General features: G+C 48.4%; 1 protein-coding gene across 1 annotated transcript in view; it reads left to right on the top strand.

Annotated features, from left to right (window-relative positions):
• LOC135057206 (zinc finger protein 420-like) overlaps nt 1-12,674 on the top strand; it is a 163,121-nt gene that overhangs the window by 55,106 nt on the left and 95,341 nt on the right. The gene's annotated exons all lie outside the window — the stretch shown is intronic.

Raw genomic sequence — 12,674 nt, 5'->3', positions numbered from 1 at the left:
ATTTTACACAAAAAAGCGGGAGATAAGGACGTCGTGAAGGGGCGGAGCCTATCTCCTCAGCACACAAGCGCCATTTTCCCTCACAGCTCCGCTGGAAGGACGGCTCCCTGACTCTCCCCTGCAGTCCTGCTTCAGAATCAGGGTAAAAAAGAGAAGGGGGGGCATTGTTGGCAGCAAATAACAATAATTAACAGCAGCTATAAGGGAATAACACTTATATAAGGTTATCCCTGTATATATATATATATATAGCGCTGGGTGTGTGCTGGCAGACTCTCCCTCTGTCTCTCCAAAGGGCTAAGTGGGGTCCTGTCCTCTATCAGAGCATTCCCGGTGTGTGTGTGCTGTGTGTCGGTACGCGTGTGTCGACATGTATGAGGAGGAAAATTATGTGGAGGCGGAGCAGTTGCCTGCGTTGGTGATGTCACCCCCTAGGGAGTCGACACCTGACTGGATGATTGTAATTAAACAATTAAGTGATAATGTCAGCAATTTGCAAAAAACTGTTGACGACATGAGACAGCCGGCAAATCAGTTAGTGCCTGTCCAGGCGTCTCAGACACCGTCAGGGGCCCTAAAACGCCCGTTACCTCAGTGGGTCGACACAGACCCTGACACAGATACTGAGTCTAGTGTCGACGGTGACGAGACAAACGTAATGTCCAGTAGGGCCACACGTTACATGATCACGGCAATGAAAGAGGCATTGAACCTTTCTGACACTACAAGTACCACAAAGAAGGGTATTATGTGGGGTGAGAAAAAACTACCAATATTTTTTCCTGAGTCAGAGGAAATAAATGAGGTGTGTGAAAAAGCGTGGGTTTCTCCCGATAAAAAACAGCTAATTTCTAAAAAATTATTAGCATTATATCCTTTCCCGCCAGAGGTTAGGGCGCGTTGGGAAACACCCCCTAGGGTAGATAAGGCGCTCACACGTTTATCTAAACAAGTAGCGTTACCGTCTCCTGATACGGCTACCCTCAAAGAACCAGCTGATAGAAGGCTGGAAAATATCCTAAAAAGTATATACACACATACTGGTGTTATACTGCGACCAGCAATCGCCTCAGCCTGGATGTGCAGTGCTGGAGTCGCATGGTCGGATTCCCTGACTGAGAATATTGATACCCTGGATAGGGACAATATTTTGTTAACTATAGAACATTTAAAGGATGCATTATTATATATGCGTGATGCACAGAGGGATATTTGCACCCTGGCATCAAGAGTAAGTGCTATGTCCATCTCTGCCAGAAGAGCGTTGTGGACGCGACAGTGGTCAGGGGATGCGGATTCCAAACGGCACATGGAAGTATTGCCGTATAAAGGGGAGGAGTTATTTGGGGCTGGTCTATCGGACCTGGTGGCCACGGCAACGGCTGGAAAATCCACCTTTTTACCCCAGGTCACTCCACATCAGCAGAAAAAGACACCGTCTTTTCAATCTCAGTCCTTTCGTTCCCATAAGTACAAGCGAGCAAAAGGCCACTCCTTTCTGCCCCGGGGCAGAGGAAGAGGAAAAAGACTGCACCATGCAGCCGCTTCCCAAGAGCAGAAGCCCTCCCCTGCTTCTGCCAAGTCTTCAGCATGACGCTGGGGCTTTACAAGCAGACTCGGATATGGTGGGGGCCCATCTCAAAAATTTCAACGCGCAGTGGGCTCACTCGCAAGTGGATCCCTGGATTCTACAGGTAGTATCGCAGGGGTACAAACTGGAATTCGAGGCGTTTCCCCCTCATCGTTTCCTGAAGTCTGCTTTACCAAAGTCTCCCTCCGACAGGGAGGCAGTTCTAGAAGCCATTCACAAGCTGTATTCCCAGCAGGTGATAATCAAGGTACCCCTCCTGCAACAAGGAAAGGGGTATTATTCCACGCTGTTTGTGGTACCGAAGCCGGACGGCTCGGTGAGACCAATTTTAAATCTGAAATCCTTGAACACTTACATAAAAAGGTTCAAATTCAAGATGGAGTCACTCAGAGCAGTGATAGCGAACCTGGAAGAAGGGGACTATATGGTGTCTCTGGACATCAAAGATGCTTATCTCCACGTCCCGATATACCCTTCTCACCAAGGGTACCTCAGGTTTGTAGTACAAAACTGTCATTATCAGTTTCAGACGCTGCCGTTTGGATTGTCCACGGCACCTCGGGTCTTTACCAAGGTAATGGCCGAAATGATGATTCTTCTACGAAGAAAAGGCATTTCAATTATCCCTTACTTGGACGATCTCCTGATAAGGGCAAGATCCAGGGAACAGTTAGAAGTCGGAGAAGCACTATCTCAGGTAGTGTTACGTCAGCACGGGTGGATTCTAAATATTCCAAAATCGCAGCTGATTCCAACGACACGTCTACTGTTCCTAGGAATGATTCTGGACACAGTCCAGAAGAAGGTGTTTCTCCCGGAGGAGAAGGCCAGGGAGTTATCCGAGCTAGTCAGGAACCTCCTAAAACCAGGACAGGTCTCAGTGCATCAGTGCACGAGGGTCCTGGGGAAAATGGTGGCTTCTTACGAAGCGATTCCATTTGGAAGATTCCATGCAAGAACATTTCAGTGGGATCTACTGGACAAATGGTCCGGATCGCATCTGCAGATGCATCAGCGGATAACCCTGTCGCCAAGGACAAGGGTGTCTCTCCTGTGGTGGCTGCAGAGTGCTCATCTACTAGAGGGCCGCAGATTTGGCATTCAGGATTGGATCCTGGTAACCACGGATGCCAGCCTGAGAGGCTGGGGAGCAGTCACACAGGGAAGGAATTTCCAGGGCCTGTGGTCAAGCTTGGAAACGTCTCTTCATATAAACATTCTGGAACTAAGGGCCATTTACAATGCCCTAAGTCAAGCAAAACCTCTGCTTCAGGGTCAGGCGGTGTTGATCCAATCGGACAACATCACGTCAGTCGCCCACGTAAACAGACAGGGCGGCACGAGAAGCAGGAGGGCAATGGCAGAAGCTGCAAGGATTCTTCGCTGGGCGGAAAATCATGTGATAGCACTGTCAGCAGTATTCATTCCGGGAGTGGACAACTGGGAAGCAGACTTCCTCAGCAGACACGACCTTCACCCGGGAGAGTGGGGACTTCACCCAGAAGTCTTCCACCTGATTGTAAACCGTTGGGAAAAACCAAAGGTGGACATGATGGCGTCACGTCTAAACAAAAAACTGGACAGATATTGCGCCAGGTCAAGGGACCCTCAGGCAATAGCAGTGGACGCTCTGGTAACGCCGTGGGTGTACCAGTCAGTGTATGTGTTCCCTCCTCTGCCTCTCATACCAAAAGTACTGAGAATCATAAGAAGGAGAGGAGTAAGAACTATACTCGTGGTTCCGGATTGGCCAAGACGGACTTGGTACCCGGAACTTCAAGAGATGCTCACGGACGAACCGTGGCCTCTACCTCTAAGAAAGGACCTGCTACTGCAGGGGCCTTGTCTGTTCCAAGACTTACCGCGGCTGCGTTTGACGGCATGGCGGTTGAACGCCGGATCCTGAGGGAAAAAGGCATTCCAGAAGAAGTCATCCCTACTCTGGTCAAAGCCAGGAAGGACGTAACCGCAAAACATTATCACCGCATTTGGCGTAAATATGTTGCGTGGTGTGAGGCCAAGAAGGCCCCTACAGAGGAATTTCAACTGGGTCGTTTCCTTCATTTCCTGCAAACAGGACTGTCTATGGGCCTAAAATTAGGGTCCATTAAGGTTCAAATTTCGGCCCTGTCGATTTTCTTCCAGAAAGAACTGGCTTCAGTACCTGAAGTTCAGACATTTGTAAAAGGGGTGCTGCACATACAGCCTCCTTTTGTGCCTCCAGTGGCACCTTGGGATCTCAATGTGGTGTTGAGTTTTCTAAAGTCACATTGGTTTGAACCACTTTCCACTGTGGACTTAAAATATCTCACATGGAAGGTGTCGATGCTGTTAGCCTTGGCTTCAGCCAGGCGTGTGTCAGAATTGGCGGCTTTATCATATAAAAGCCCTTACTTGATATTTCATTCTGACAGGGCGGAATTGAGGACTCGTCCTCAATTTCTACCTAAGGTGGTTTCTGCATTTCACATGAACCAACCTATTGTGGTACCTGCGGCTACCAGGGACTTAGAGGACTCTAAGTTGCTTGACGTTGTCAGGGCCTTGAAAATATATGTTTCCAGGACGGCTGGAGTCAGAAAATCTGACTCGCTGTTTATCCTGTATGCACCCAACAAGCTGGGTGCTCCTGCTTCTAAGCAGACGATTGCTCGTTGGATTTGTAGTACAATTCAGCTTGCACATTCTGTGGCAGGATTGCCACAGCCAAAATCAGTAAAAGCCCATTCCACAAGGAAGGTGGGCTCATCTTGGGCGGCTGCCCGAGGGGTCTCGGCTTTACAACTTTGCCGAGCAGCTACTTGGTCAGGGGCAAACACGTTTGCTAAATTCTACAAATTTGATACCCTGGCTGAGGAGGACCTGGAGTTCTCTCATTCGGTGCTGCAGAGTCATCCGCACTCTCCCGCCCGTTTGGGAGCTTTGGTATAATCCCCATGGTCCTTACGGAGTCCCAGCATCCACTAGGACGTCAGAGAAAATAAGATTTTACTTACCGATAAATCTATTTCTCGTAGTCCGTAGTGGATGCTGGGCGCCCATCCCTAGTGCGGATTGTCTGCAATACTTGTATATAGTTATTGTTACAAAAATTCGGGTTATTATTGTTGTGAGCCATCTTTTCAGAGGCTCCTTTGCGTTTATCATACTGTTAACTGGGTTCAGATCACAAGTTGTACGGTGTGATTGGTGTGGCTGGTATGAGTCTTACCCGGGATTCAATATCCTTCCTTATTATGTACGCTCGTCCGGGCACAGTATCCTAACTGAGGCTTGGAGGAGGGTCATAGGGGGAGGAGCCAGTGCACACCACCTGATCCTTAAGCTTTTATTTTGTGCCCTGTCTCCTGCGGAGCCGCTATATCCCCATGGTCCTTACGGAGTCCCAGCATCCACTACGGACTACGAGAAATAGATTTATCGGTAAGTAAAATCTTATTTTATTAAGGTCTGAGTATGTGTGAATATACATTGTTGTATGTAGATGTAGATAGATAGATAGATAGATATATATATATATATATCTATCTATCTATCTAATATGCTGACATTAAAAATCTATTTTGCAGTAAGCAAGACTAATTGGTCAGCACACAGTGCTTATTAAACAGTATCTGTTGAGCACGGCAAACATGGTGAGTTCAGGCCTCATCTGCAGCAGCTTTGCTTATTGTTTTTACAGGTGGCTCTGTAGCTAAGTGGTTAGGCTTTCAGGCCACAGTGAACATTGTGATTGCATGGACACTGGTTCAGATCCTGGTTTAACAGGTGTTAAAAAAAAAAAAAAAAAAAAAACATGGTAGGACACCATTTTCTTTTAACGTTACTTCCTGGTTCTTTCCCGGTGGTTGCTGCTCTACAACACTTAGCATCTGGAGGAGCGGTGTGTTGTTAGGAGTTTAATTTATTAATTGTTTTTTGTACAGCATGACTCTACAGGAAGATTCACTATTGCTGGTAACCACATGCACGGTAATGCAGGTTAATACACACGTTACTTCCGTGGTGTACTTACTGGTTGGAGTACATGATCACTAAGTCTAATGCATAGTCAAACAAGCAGCTTCGCTGCAAAGTCGGTCACACAGTGTGTCGGACAAATACGAATCTGGGCCAGAGGCGCAATGTATAACGCATCTGACTATAGATAACAAGATTGTAGGTTCGTCTCCTACCTGGCTCGTTTAAGTTGTCGTGATCGTATAGTGGTTAGTGCTCTGCGTAAAAACTGCACAGACAGACCCTTACCGGTCCTCTTTTGGGGGAATACGGGGGCATATACTGCCTGAAAGGGGGGGGGGGGGGGGGAAGAAAAAAAATATTTTTTTTTTTTTTTTTTTTACTGTTTCAGTTAGATTGTTGCGGTCGATTTACCGCCAGCCCTCATAGCACCAGGCCAGTGCGTCAGGTTCTCAGCGAAGGCTGAACGATTTCCAATGAGAGACAATTACAATTATTGGGTGTTTTACTACCTATCGGAGTGTACCCTACACAGCAGTAGGGCTGTTGCTTCGCCCTGCTTTGGTAAGGGTTTTGAGGTAACAAGGCTGTAGGGGCAGGGCACTCCAGTTCAGGTTTGCCCTAAATAAAGACCACCTTACACTTCTTGCTACCTACAGCTTCTTTGGACGTTGGTTCTTGCGTTTTCAGCTTCGCTAGTGGCGCATAACGTCCACTTTGGCTACGTTCCTAACAGGCGGAGTCGGATTCCAAACGAGATAGATCGCAGACCAAGTGGGGGGGGGGAATCTGATTTCCTACCATTGTCTACGCGAATTCCTGAACGATTCCGTCTCAACGACTTCAATTCCTAGGCATGATTCTCGATACGGTAAATCAAAGAATTTACCTACCCGAACAGAAAGTACAGGTCATTCGTCATCTGGTACAATTAGTGCTCAAGCCACGCACAGTCTCTGTTCATTTGTGCATTCGCCTATTAGACACAATAGTGGCGGCTTTCGAAGCGCTTCAGTTCGGAGGACTTCACTCACGTCCTTTTCAATTGGATGTGCTCGCACAGTGGTCGGGCTCGCATCTGCAGATTTACCGCAGGGTGAGGTTGTCTCCAAGGGCCAGAGTGTCTCTACTCTGGTGGCTCAAAGTACAGAATCTAACCGCAGGGAAACGGTTCGGTGCCTGGAATTGGATAACTCTCACGGCGGACGCGAGTCTCAGAGGTTAGGGAGCTGTAGTTCAAAATTATCAGCTCCAGGGTCTCTGGGCGGTTCACGAAAGATTGCGGTCTATAAATGTCCTGGAACTCCGGGCAATTTACAATGCGCTACGACAAGCAGTGCACAGGCTGCAGGCTCAGGCTGTTCAGGTGCAGTCAGACAATGCGACGGCGGTCGCATACATCAACAAACAAGAAGGAACGAAAAGCCGTATGGCAATGCGGGAAGTAGCTTAAATCCTCTATTGGGCCGAGTATTACCAAATGATATTGTCGGCAGTAGTCATTCCGGGAGAGGACAACTGGGAGGCGGATTATCTCAGCCGTCTGAATTTTCAAGGAGAATGGGCATTAAATCCAGAAGTATTTCACATGCTGGTCCAGAAATGGAGTTACCCGCAGGTGGACCTGATGGCTTCTCGCCACAATCATCAAACGCCCCAGGTCGTGTCCAGAACGAGAGATCCAAAGGCAGTGGCAGTGGATGCTCTCACAATCACTTGGCCATACAGTCTCGTGTATCTTTTTCCACCATTTCCACTGCTCCCTCTGTGGCTAAAACGGATCAAAGGAGAGTCCGTCACAGTTATACTAGTGGCGCTTCTTTGGCCTCGGAGAGCTTGGTTCTCGGATCTCCGCGGTCTACTCGCAGTCGGTCTTTGGCCGCTCCCACTACGTTCTGACCTGTTTCAGCAGGGTCCGTTCCTTTACCCCGATTTAGCGCGGCCGCGTTTGACGGGGTGGCTGTTGAGACAGCCCTCTTAAGAAGAGAGGGCATTCCAGAATCGGTTATACCAACCATGTTACGAGCTAGGAAGCCGGTTACGGCAGCTCATTATTACAGAATTTGGCGTGCCTATGTAGGTTGGTGTGAAGCTCGGAAGTTTCCGATATCATCTTTTAAGTTATCCCGTCTTTTGTTATTTCTACAGATGGGGTTAGATAGAGGTCTGAGTTTATGCACACTTAAAGTGCAGATATCGGCGTTGTCCATTTATTTTCATAGTAGATTGGCCCTATTGCCGTCGGTTCACACCTTTATGCAGGGTGTCCTCAGAGTTCAGCCTCCATTCACTCCACCTACTGCGCCATAAGACTTGAATCTGGTTTTTAGATTTCTTACAGTCTTTTTATTATGAACCCTTACAACAAGTGGATATTAAATTTCTCAATTGGGAAAACAATTTTTCTTTTAGCCTTAGCGTCAGCAAGGCATGTTTCAGATTTGGGTGCTTTGTCGTGCAAGCCACCGTATTTAGTGTTTCATGATGACAGAGCGGAACTCCGGACGAATTCCGCTTTTCTACCAAAGGTAGTGTCATCTTTTCACATCAATCAACCAATAGTAGTTCCTGTGTTACAGGAGACTCTGGTAGGTTGGATGTGGTACGCGCATTACGCATTTATGTATCCCGAACGTCGACCGTTCGTAAGACGGATACGTTGTTTGCTCTCTCTGATGCTGCCAAGATGAGTTGGCCAGCTTCTAGGCAGAACTTATCCAGTTGGATTAAACTGACCATACGTCAGGCTTACCTTCATGCTAGGTTACAGCCGCCTACATCAGTAACAGCTCATTCCACACGGGCTGTGGGAACATCATGGGCAGCGAGTCGTGGAGCTTCTACGACACAGCTTTGCCGGGCGGCCACATGGTCTTCGGTCCACACGTTTGTGCGCCTCTACAAGTTTGATACGTTGGCGGCATCAGCATCTAGCTTTGGCCGCCTAGTGTTACAGGTGCCAAACAGCTCTCCCGCCCACGGGGGGAAACTTTGGTACGTCCCAAGAGTACTCCAGTGACCCCTAGTGGATGAAAAAGAAAATAGGATTTTGGTACTTACCAGGTAAATCCTTTTCTTTGAATCCATAGGGGGCACTGGACGCCCACCCAGAGCAGTTTACCTGGTTTGGGGTAGGTTCAGTAGATCTTATGGTAACACATTTTCACCGACTGGTTCAGATTAACAAGTTCTAATCAGTTATGGTGTCAACTGTTTAGTTGTCAGTAATGTTGTGTCAACTTTATTGTTGTCCGTTATGTTCTATGTAATTCTACACTGTCAACCTCTCTATCGCTCCTGTTCAGCTCAGTAAAAAACACTGAGGTACTCAGGGATATGGAGGGGATGTGTAGGTTCAAAATTAATTTATTCAGTGCCTACTTCCTGTGGAAGCCGTCCATATCCCAAGAGTACTCCAGTGCCCCCTATGGATTCAAAGAAAAGGATTTACCTGGTAAGTACCAAAATCCTATTTTTAGTTATCCCTTACTTGGACAATTCCCTGATAAGGGTAAGATCCAGGGAACAGTTGGAGGTCGGTGTAGCACTATCTCAGGTAGTGTTGCGGCAGCACGATTGGATTTTCAATATTCCAAAATCGCAGCTGGTTCCGACGACGTGTCTTCTGTTCCTAGGGATGATCCTGGACACAGTCCAGAAAAAGGTGTTTCTCCCGGAGGAGAAAGCCAGGGAGTTATCCGAGCTAGTCAGGAACCTCCTAAAACCGAGCCAAGTCTCAGTGCATCAGTGCACAAGGGTTCTGGGTAAAATGGTGGCTTCCTACGAAGCAATCCCATTCGACAGATTCCACGCAAGAACTTTCCAGTGGGACCTGCTGGACAAATGGTCCGGGTCGCATCTTCAGATGCATCAGCGGATAACCCTGTCACCAAGGACAAGGGTGTCCCTCCTGTGGTGGTTGCAGAGTGCTCATCTTCCAGAGGGCCGCAGATTAGGCATTCAGGACTGGGTCCTGGTGACCACGGATGCCAGCCTGCGAGGCTGGAGAGCAGTCACACAGGGAAGGAATATCCAGGGCTTATGGTCAAGCCTGGAGACATCACTTCACATAAATATCCTGAAGCTAAGGGACATTTACAATGCTCTAAGCTTAGCAAGACCTCTGCTTCAAGGTCAGCCGGTGTTGATCCAGTAGGACAACATCACGGCAGTCACCCACGTAAACAGACAGGGTGACACAAGAAGCAGGAGGGCAATGGCAGAAGCTGCAAGGATTCTTCGCTGGGCGGAAAATCATGTGATAGCACTGTCAGCAGTATTCATTCCGGGAGTGGACAACTGGGAAGCAGACTTCCTCAGCACGACCTCCACCCGGGAGAGTGGGGACTTCACCCAGAAGTCTTCCACATGATTATAAACCGTTGGGAAAAACTCGACAGGTATTGCGCCAGGTCAAGGGACCCTCAGGCAATAGCTGTAGACGCTCTGGTAACACCGTGGGTGTACCAGTCAGTGTATGTGTTCCCTCCTCTGCCTCTCATACCCAAGGTACTGAGATTGATAAGATGGAGAGGAGTAAGCACTATATTCGTGGCTCCGGATTGGCCAAGAAGGACTTGGTAACCGGAACTTCAAGAGATGCTCACGGAGGATCCGTGGCCTCTACCTCTAAGAAGGGACCTGCTCCAGCAAGGACCCTGTCTGTTCCAAGACTTACCGCGGCTGCGTTTGACGGCATGGTGGTTTTGAACGCCGGATCCTGAAGGAAAAAAGGCATTCCGGATGAAGTCATCCCTATCCTGATCAAAGCCAGGAAGGATGTAACCGCAAAACATTATCACCGCATTTGGCGAAAATATGTTGCGTGGTGCGAGGCCAGTAAGGCCCGACGGAGGAAGTTCAACTGGGTCGATTCCTACATTTCCTGCAAACAGGAGTGTCTATGGGCCTGAAATTGGGGTCCATTAAGGTTCAAATTTCGGCCCTGTCAATTTTCTTCCAAAAAGAACTAGCTTCAGTCCCTGAAGTTCAGACGTTTGTGAAAGGGGTACTGCATATACAGCCTCCTTTTGTGCCTCCAGTGGCACTTTGGGATCTCAATGTAGTTTTTGGGTTCCAAAAGTCACATTGGTTTGAACCACTTAAATCTGTGGAGTTAAAATATCTCACATGGAAAGTGGTCATGTTGTTGGCCCTGGCCTGGGCCAGGCGCGTGTCAGAATTGGCGGCTTTATCCTGTAAAAGCCCTTGTCTGATTTTCCATTCGGACAGGGCGGAATTGAGGACTCGTCCTCAGTTTCTCCCTAAGGTGGTTTCAGCGTTTTCACCTGAACCAACCTATTGTGGTGCCTGCGGCTACTAGGGACTTGGAGGACTCCAAGTTGCTAGACGTTGGCAGGGCCCTGAAAATATATGTTTCCAGGACGGCTGGAGTCAGGAAAACTGACTCGCTGTTTATCCTGTATGCACCCAACAAGCTGGGTGCTCCTGCTTCTAAGCAGACTATTGCTCGTTGGATTTGTAGTACAATTCAGCTTGCACATTCTGTGGCAGGCCTGCCACAGCCAAAAATCTGTAAATGCCCACTCCACAAGGAAGGGGGCTCATCTTGGGCGGCTGCCCGAGGGGTCTCGGCTTTACAACTTTGCTGAGCAGCTACTTGGTCAGGAGCAAATACGTTTGTAAAATTCTACTGAAATTGATACCCTGGCTGAGGAGGACCTGGAGTTCTCTCATTTGGTGCTGCAGAGTCATCCGCACTCTCCCGCCTGTTTGGGAGCTTTGGTATAATCCCCATGGTCCTTACGGAGTCCCCAGCATCCACTTAGGACGTTAGAGAAAATAAGAATTTACTTACCGATAATTCTATTTCTCGTAGTCCGTAGTGGATGCTGGGCGCCCATCCCAAGTGCGGATTGTCTGCAATACTGGTACATAGTTATTGTTACCAAAAAAATCGGGTTATTGCTGTAGTGAGCCATCTTTTCTAGAGGCTCCTCTGTTATCATGCTGTTAACTGGGTTCAGATCACAAGTTGTACGGTGTGATTGGTGTGGCTGGTATGAGTCTTACCCGGGATTCAAAATCATTCCTTATTGTGTACGCTCGTCCGGGCACAGTATCCTAACTGAGGCTTGGAGGAGGGTCATAGGGGGAGGAGCCAGTGCACACCAGATAGTCCTAAAGCTTTCTTTAGATGTGCCCAGTCTCCTGCGGAGCCGCTATTCCCCATGGTCCTTACGGAGTCCCCAGCATCCACTACGGACTACGAGAAATAGAATTATCGGTAAGTAAATTCTTAATTTTTTGTCATGGCCTAACTGGAACTTGGATCTTACTGATATTTAAGCTTATAAATTTGCATGTAAAAGTACACGTCAACTACACACATGGAAGCGGGTTCAGTATGAATTACCTGCGGCTGGGATTCTGGCCGTCCGTATACCAACAGCAGGATCCCATCACCCATATGCCGGCAGCGGGGCGAGCGCTAGAAAGCCCCTTGCGGGCTTGCTGCGCTTGCCACGCTGTAGGCATAGTGGCTCAGTGCCCTTGCCACAGTTTATATTCTCCCTCTATGGGTGTCGTGGACACCCACACAGGGAGAAAAGTCTGTGGCGCCGGTATTCCGGCGGTGGCATTTCACCACTAATCGGGATTCTGGCATCGGCATTGTGACCGCCAGGGATCCTGACTAGTGGTACTGTAACCGCTTCCTATGAAAGCAGTCATTTTTTGGACTGAATCATGTAAATTGCAGACTAATATCAATCAGGATCCAGTGTCTTATTATAATTTTTTATCCAAAAAGCAACACCATGACATGCCTGGTTCCACAAAATGCATCTCTCCCTTCAGTCTCTACCACTTTCCCTCTCTCCATCTTCCTTCTCTCTCTCTCCACCTACCCCCTCGCTCTCTCTGTCCCCCTTCCATCTTGCTCCCTTCCTTCTTTCTCTCTCCCCCCCCCCCCCCCCCCCCGTTCCCTCTCTCTAACTTCCCTCTCACCCCATTCCCTCTCCCTTTTCCCGTAGTGTCAGGTTTCCGTAGTATAGTGGTTATCACGTTAGCCTCACACACGAGAGGTCCCCTGTTCGATCCTGGGTAGATACACGCTCTTTCTGGTGCTGGTGTCTTCTTTTCCCCCTTCTCTTCCCTGTTC

Source organism: Pseudophryne corroboree, chromosome 3 (genome assembly GCF_028390025.1).
Source record: "Pseudophryne corroboree isolate aPseCor3 chromosome 3, aPseCor3.hap2, whole genome shotgun sequence".
In the NCBI taxonomy this organism is placed as follows: domain Eukaryota; kingdom Metazoa; phylum Chordata; class Amphibia; order Anura; family Myobatrachidae; genus Pseudophryne; species Pseudophryne corroboree.
This window is presented reverse-complemented; position numbering and strand designations above follow the sequence as displayed.